Genomic DNA, 6,901 nt, shown 5'->3' on the forward strand with positions numbered 1-6,901 from the left:
AGAATTTTTTATTGAATACCAAAAACCATGAGGATGATTTTTTATATCCAAAATTCAACCAAATCAACCACAAGTAAACCCATGATTAATTTAATTGGAATACGCAACTAAATTAAATCACAAAAGGGATCAATTTAATTGAAGGTGCTCAACATAAGTAAACTTACGGAGCTACGACTAAGGTAATCATACGGAGACAACTAACTTAATCGTTCACATACTCAACATAAGGAAAACCTTACGGAATATGCGACTATATTAACCGATAGAACATGATTAGTATAGTCGTTCACATACTCAACACAAGAATTTGCGGAATATATGAAAACTCAACTAGACTAATTACAAGAGAACCTATAATTAATCCAATTAGAATACCAATAACCAAACTAATCACCGAAGTAATCAATTCAATTATTTTGGGCTCAACATAAGAGGACTTATGGAACCCCGACTAAGTTCATCATGAAAATGACAACCTTAACCGTACATGTACTCAACATAAAAAAGAAAACTTATAGAGTACAAACTAAATAACCAAACTAGTTGATTAATTTAGTTCCTAATGCTCAACATATAGCATCTTATGGAACAACCAACAAGCCAATAAGAAAAATCGACTTAGTTGTATCTTGCTCAACATGAGACACACAATGGAGACTTCACGGTAGAACATAATAAAATGGATCAATGAAGATCAATACCGTGGATAACATATAAGGATCTATTCTATTTTCCATCATAACGATATAATAGACTTTATCCCTGTCAAGCAAAAGATTTTATCATATTTTCCATCAAATATATGATTGTATAGGCATAACTTTTGTAATTGTCAAAAGTCCATACGTTCTTTCATCAATACGAATACTAATTCATGAACGACTTTATGTTTGACCGCAATATGGGACCTTAAAGTTCACGGATGCAAACAATACATATCCCATAAAAATATTGCAATATATCAAACCATTAAAATACTGCAATAGCATCATCCTCCAAATATTTTTAGAATTTAATACCACTAAACCTAAAAAATAACATAAGAAGATGAAAACAAAAATAGCTATGTGTAGTCACAATCATCGTTATTCAAAGCACTAGTTATTCTTCCAACTAATCCAAAAAGAAGACATCCTAGGCGACAAAAGATGGATGACAAGCTTAAACGGATGCCGGTGTATCCTCAACAGTGAACAGGAACACAGGAGGTTAATGATCCTCACGAGACATAAAGTCAATGAGCTTGTGATCTACAGCCTTCTCAGCATCAACGGAGAGATGATTCTCTTTTCGAAGATCCTTGATTTGAGATTTTATGAGACCAAGGTCAGACACAACCTTTTCCAACTCAGTTTTCATCTTATCAAGACCTTTAAGAGTATCAACAAGCTGCAGTTTTGCTTCCCCAAAGTACTAAAGAAAGTCATGAACAACTTCAGCAGGGATCATATCATCCTTTTCAGCATCTTCATGAGTATATGCAAAGAAGCATGAGGCATTGGGATTATCTTCATCTACAAGAGTTCTCTTCCTCTTTGAATCAACCTCAACATCTTTGTCAAGAAATCCTTTTGCAAAGCCACCATAGCAAGAAGAGGAGGAAGACATTCTTGAAAATCCGAAAACAACTAGGAGTACACGTACGTGACTTGTAACCCTAAGAAGTTGGATATTTAAACATGGGTATGACCATTTAGGGTTTAAACAAAAAAGTTGACTCGGGCCAGAACAGAATCCGTCGAGTACAACAACTACCCATAGAAGGTAAGGTCCTTAATGCATTTAACAGCATGACCTAAACACAAAATATAAGAATTTATGCAACAACAACTTTTGACTTAACCAATACTTGTTCTTGGTGAATCTTTCAACATAAGTTTTGCTATGGACGATAAGAAAATAGCCTAACTTATCAGATGTAAGCAACAAGTGTTTCTAACACAGACTTACTCAACAGGGTTTCTACGAGTAAGCTCTCGAACCTTGTGATTAATTAACACAATTATGAGCCATGGGCTCATTAAGAGTTTTGTGTTATTGGTTAAGTTTGTTTTTCCTCTTAGTCTTAGAGAGGGATCCTGTTTGACATGAGAAATTATCATAAAATTTACTGTCATCAAAATAAGAGACATAGTTAGAGTTCTTACCAGAAGTGCCTTGACATGAGGAAGAAGATAATCTGTTGACAAGCTCTTTGTACTTAATAATTATCTCTCTAATATCTTTTCTCATCTCGTCGATTTTCCTTTCTTCTGGGATGACATTCTCAACAGGAACAAGGTTGCTTCTAGAGACATGGCTTTGAGCTTCCTTTGGATGATGTTTCTTAAGACGTCTATTCTGTCTTTGAACATTGGAGGAACTCACTGAACTGACTTTCCTGGTAGCATACACATGATAGGTATGAAAACCAATTGGCTCAATCATACGGATGTCAGTCACACCTTTGAGAAATAAATCTAGGGTGTGTTGAAGTTGAACTAAGGAATCTTTATTCAACTTGGAGTTTCTATTTTGTCCACCAAAACTCTTGGTCTCACAGACGAGACATACCTTTTGATCATAAGAATGATTGGAGGATGTTGTCTTACTATCACATCAGAGGATTTGTCTCTTTTACAGACTGTCCCAAGTTTGGTGGAAACATTAGGAGCACCTGTTTTTACTTCCGAATGAAGAGCATCAGAAGTTCTTGTTATATTAGATTGCTTTGAACAACCTTGATCGGAGAGTTTATTCAAACAGTGTTCAATATCCAGGGCATCTTTTTCGAGGCTGGCCTCAAGAGACAAGCATGAAAATTGACCTTCAGCGTTGCTATGGACTTTGCAATCTCTTACAATACCAAGAAGAACATTAACATGGTGTTTTAACTGATCCAATCTAGCAGCTTGAATTCTAACAAGATTTAGAACTAATTTACTCTCTTCAGCTGTATCCCGTTCATTAGAAGAGAAGGTCTCTTTCGAAGGGAAATCAAGAACACACATGTCATTTTTAGTCTGTCTCGTCGAACAACAAGGTTTTTCTATATTCGAGATAGAATGGCTTTTCTCTTTAATAGACTTAGACGAGAGAGAATCTTTATTACTGGTGACGCGTTTATCAGAGATAGTACTCTTGTCCATAGAGTCAGATCGCTACAAACACAGACTGATGAGGTCTTAAACGTGTTTGCCTGCTCTGATACCAATTGAAAAGGTGGGGGTCTAACAACACCACCCAATATTTCTCTAAGCAATCTGTATGAACTAACTCCGAAATACTTTGCTATAGAATCAACTAGACAGTCAGACTCAATCTAGATAAAAAGTATCTCAAGGTGTTATTATATCAATCTCTCGATTTGATCTTTACTCAAGAAAATAGTCACCTGCAAATCTTGATCAAAGAGAGATAACTTGGACAGTACCAGAGACCATTGTCCAAGGATCAATCAATATTAATCAACAACCAAAGGTTGGATTTCCAATTGATGATCACGAACGCACAACCTGTATTATTTCAATTATATAAAATATAATATGGAAAAGAAATAACACAGACACCAGAAATTTTGTTAACGAGGAAAACGCAAATGCAGAAAAACCCCGGGACCTAGTCCAGATTGAATACACACTGTATTAATCCGCTACAGACACTAGCCTACTCCAAGCTAACTTCAGACTGGACTATAGTTGAACCCCTATCAATATCCCACTGATACAAGGTACAGTGTACTCCTACGCCTCTGATCCCAGCAGGATACTGCGCACTTGATTCCCTTAGCTGATCTCACCCACAACCAAGAGTTGATGTAACCCAAAATCACAGACTTGATAATAAAAAGATCTGTCTCACACAGAAAAGTCTATCAAAGGATAAATCTGTCTCCCACAGATAAACCTTAGGTTTTGTTCCGTCTTAAGATATAAAATCAAGGTGAACATGAACCAATTGATAATCCGGTCTTATATTCCCGAAGAACAGCCTAGATTAATCAATCACATCTCAACAATCCTTTCTGACTACACAAGCGGATTGTCGAGGAATCACAAACAGTGAGACGAAGATGTTTGTGACTTCTTTATCTTGCCTATCGGAGAACTCTCACGATCTCAAGCCAATCAATCGATTGTACTCGTACGATAGAAGATGCAAGATTAGATCACACAACTACGATAAAAGTGGTATCGGTCTGGCTTCATAATCCCAATGAAGTCTTTAAGTCGTTAACCTGATTTTAGAGAAGAAAATCAAAGGTTAATGGAGATCGACTCTAGCGATCGCACTAGTAGCACACAGACGTGTGGGGATTAGGTTTTCTCAAATCAGGGTTTTACCTTGGGTACAAAGCAGTCCTTATTCACTGTTAGATGAAAACCTGATTTAGATTCAAGATAATATTTCTCAATAGTTAGATCGAAAACTTAGCTTGTCACACACACTTGGGTAAAAGTTTACTTGGTTCGTGAAAACCATGCCCAAACATGTACGTTTATGTTGGTTCAACATAGTAACCCAAAAGGTCAACCATATGAGCATTTCATATTAACCTTGTTCTTCTTCACCATAACTGGTTCAATTGACTCAAACGAACTAGTTAGAGAGTTGTTTAATTGCTATGAGATCTTATGTAATTACACAAGACACAGTTGAAACAAAGATGATTCGATTCGATTGAATCATCTCATGAACATTATGGCCACGGTTTGCATAAAGCATTCTTTAGTAATTTAATGTTTCTTGTTCAGAGCACATCTTTAGATCATAACCTCTTAAGTTCACAAACAAGTTCGCGGACTTAAGTTAATCGGTTGAGTTTCCAAACTCAGCAGAAATTCTCGGTTCGAGAACTTCCGCCAGTTCGCGGACTAAGCACACAAACGAGTTTTGGAAAATCCAGCAGAAATTCTCGGTCGAGAACTTCCGACAGTTCGCGGACTGAGTTTGCGGACTGGGTTCGCGGACTTGGCAAGCCAATTCCACAATCCTCCCGATTTCTCTTGATCAACAAAGTTCAAAAACTTCGGTTCAAGGAATACATGGTTATGTAATCTAAACTTTCATTTCAATCATTGAGACATTCTCAGAGGACGCTATGTAGCCGTTATTCAAAGACCGATTCACGTCAGAGCAATTCTCAAAGTGATTGAAACTTTTCATGACTTTCGTCACTAGATGGAGATAAACCTGATTAAAGCGAAATGCTTTACCAACACACGATTTCGAGATAAAATATAAGCAATGAATGCTCATCTCAAAATGTCAAGTGTGTATGATCTAGTCTATATAGCATACAACTTTTGTCTCATAAGAAGTAGGGGATAAAATAGATAGAATTTTGAGTGATAGATAAGTTCAAGTCTCCACATACCTATTTGTTGATGAAGTTCCACGGTTCCTTGTATAGATCTTCGTCGTTGTATGATGAATCACCATGAAGTCCTTGAGATTAACTACACTTTTCCTATCCTAGTCTGAGACTTAGCTATGTAGGCTAGAAATCAAGACTCATGGTTTTGATCACTAACATTGACAAACATGCTTGAGATAGCAACGCATACGAGGTTGACCGAGCTATGTTCTAGCAACAGTCGTGGTGAGATGGTCCGGTAGTGGCCTTGATGCCGAGAACTGAAATGGGTTAGTTGCAGGTATGGACTCAATGAAGATAGACTTGGCAGCACTGCTTGAGATGCTGGTGATTGGTTAAGCCAGTTGCGGTCGGTGGAATTGATGTTGTAACTGGGATGTAGCTTGCGACAGTGGTGATATCACAACTAGAAGGAAAACGCATGTGTTGGCGGAATTGATATTATTGCGAGCTGATGGAGCTCATTGTATGTTGGCTGGATTGGGTTGTTACTACCAGGTAGAAAGGAAAGTGGCGGAGGTGTACGAGAATGGGGATGTCATCGATCTTCTAGTCGAACTGAAATCGATGGAGTTGTTGTGATTGAAGTTGTGATGATAAAGACGGGTCATAGTCTGCTGTTTGGTTCGGCATGGTGGTTGATTGAGAACGGTGATGGAACAAGGATGAAGTGGAGCTCGAATTCAGCTGCGAGTATTGGCTATTGTCATGATGATGGAGAAATGAGAGTTTTGAGCGTGAGTCTGATGACGCTGAGAAGATGGAAATAATGGCAGAGATGATTAGTCTCGGTGATTGAATGGTTAATGTGGTTGGATGTAAATTGGCGCAAAGAAGTGCAGTGGTCCGAGCAGTTGAGTTAGAGGTCCTTGGCATGGTCTGAAGTTGTACGGACAGATGATGGAGTTAGGAGCTGGACAGAGTAAAACATGCAGTTGGACTGACTTTTTAGTAATGACCTGGATACAGAATATGGGTCTCGATGGACTGGGCCTTAAGAAATTACTCTGCTAGGTCTTATTCTGACTCATGGCAGCACTATATGAGAGGAGACAGAGAGATAAAGAAGGGAGGCCGGTTTGGAGTTCCGGGAACAGGCGGCTGAGAGCCCAAACCAGAGAAGAGGAAGTTTTCTACAGAAGCATTGGTGCACCGCAAAGGCGTTTTGAGAGCATAAAAACAATAGAAGACGAGGACAATATTGGTTTAATATTTTCTCTTTTGTTATTATTTTTGATGGGTTTTGAGAAACCTATAATCATGTCTTGCTAGAAATTTATAACTAGGGTTGTGTTGAAACCATTCTTGAGCATTAGACCACTTTGATTAGAAATATAAATGGTTTTGAGGCTATTTTGATTTGAATAAATTAATTCCATGATTTTATATTTGTCAATTTATTGATGAAATCAGTTGTTGCTTCACCGGTTTGTATAACCTTTGTGCATAATTGTTAGGACAACAAATATATTTTTCTACTTATTTGATATTTCATGCTTGGGTCAAATCCTTTGATGGGGTATACTTAGAATAACCAGGTAT

The sequence above is a fragment of the Papaver somniferum genome, chromosome 6 (genome assembly GCF_003573695.1).
Source record: "Papaver somniferum cultivar HN1 chromosome 6, ASM357369v1, whole genome shotgun sequence".
NCBI lineage: Eukaryota > Viridiplantae > Streptophyta > Magnoliopsida > Ranunculales > Papaveraceae > Papaver > Papaver somniferum.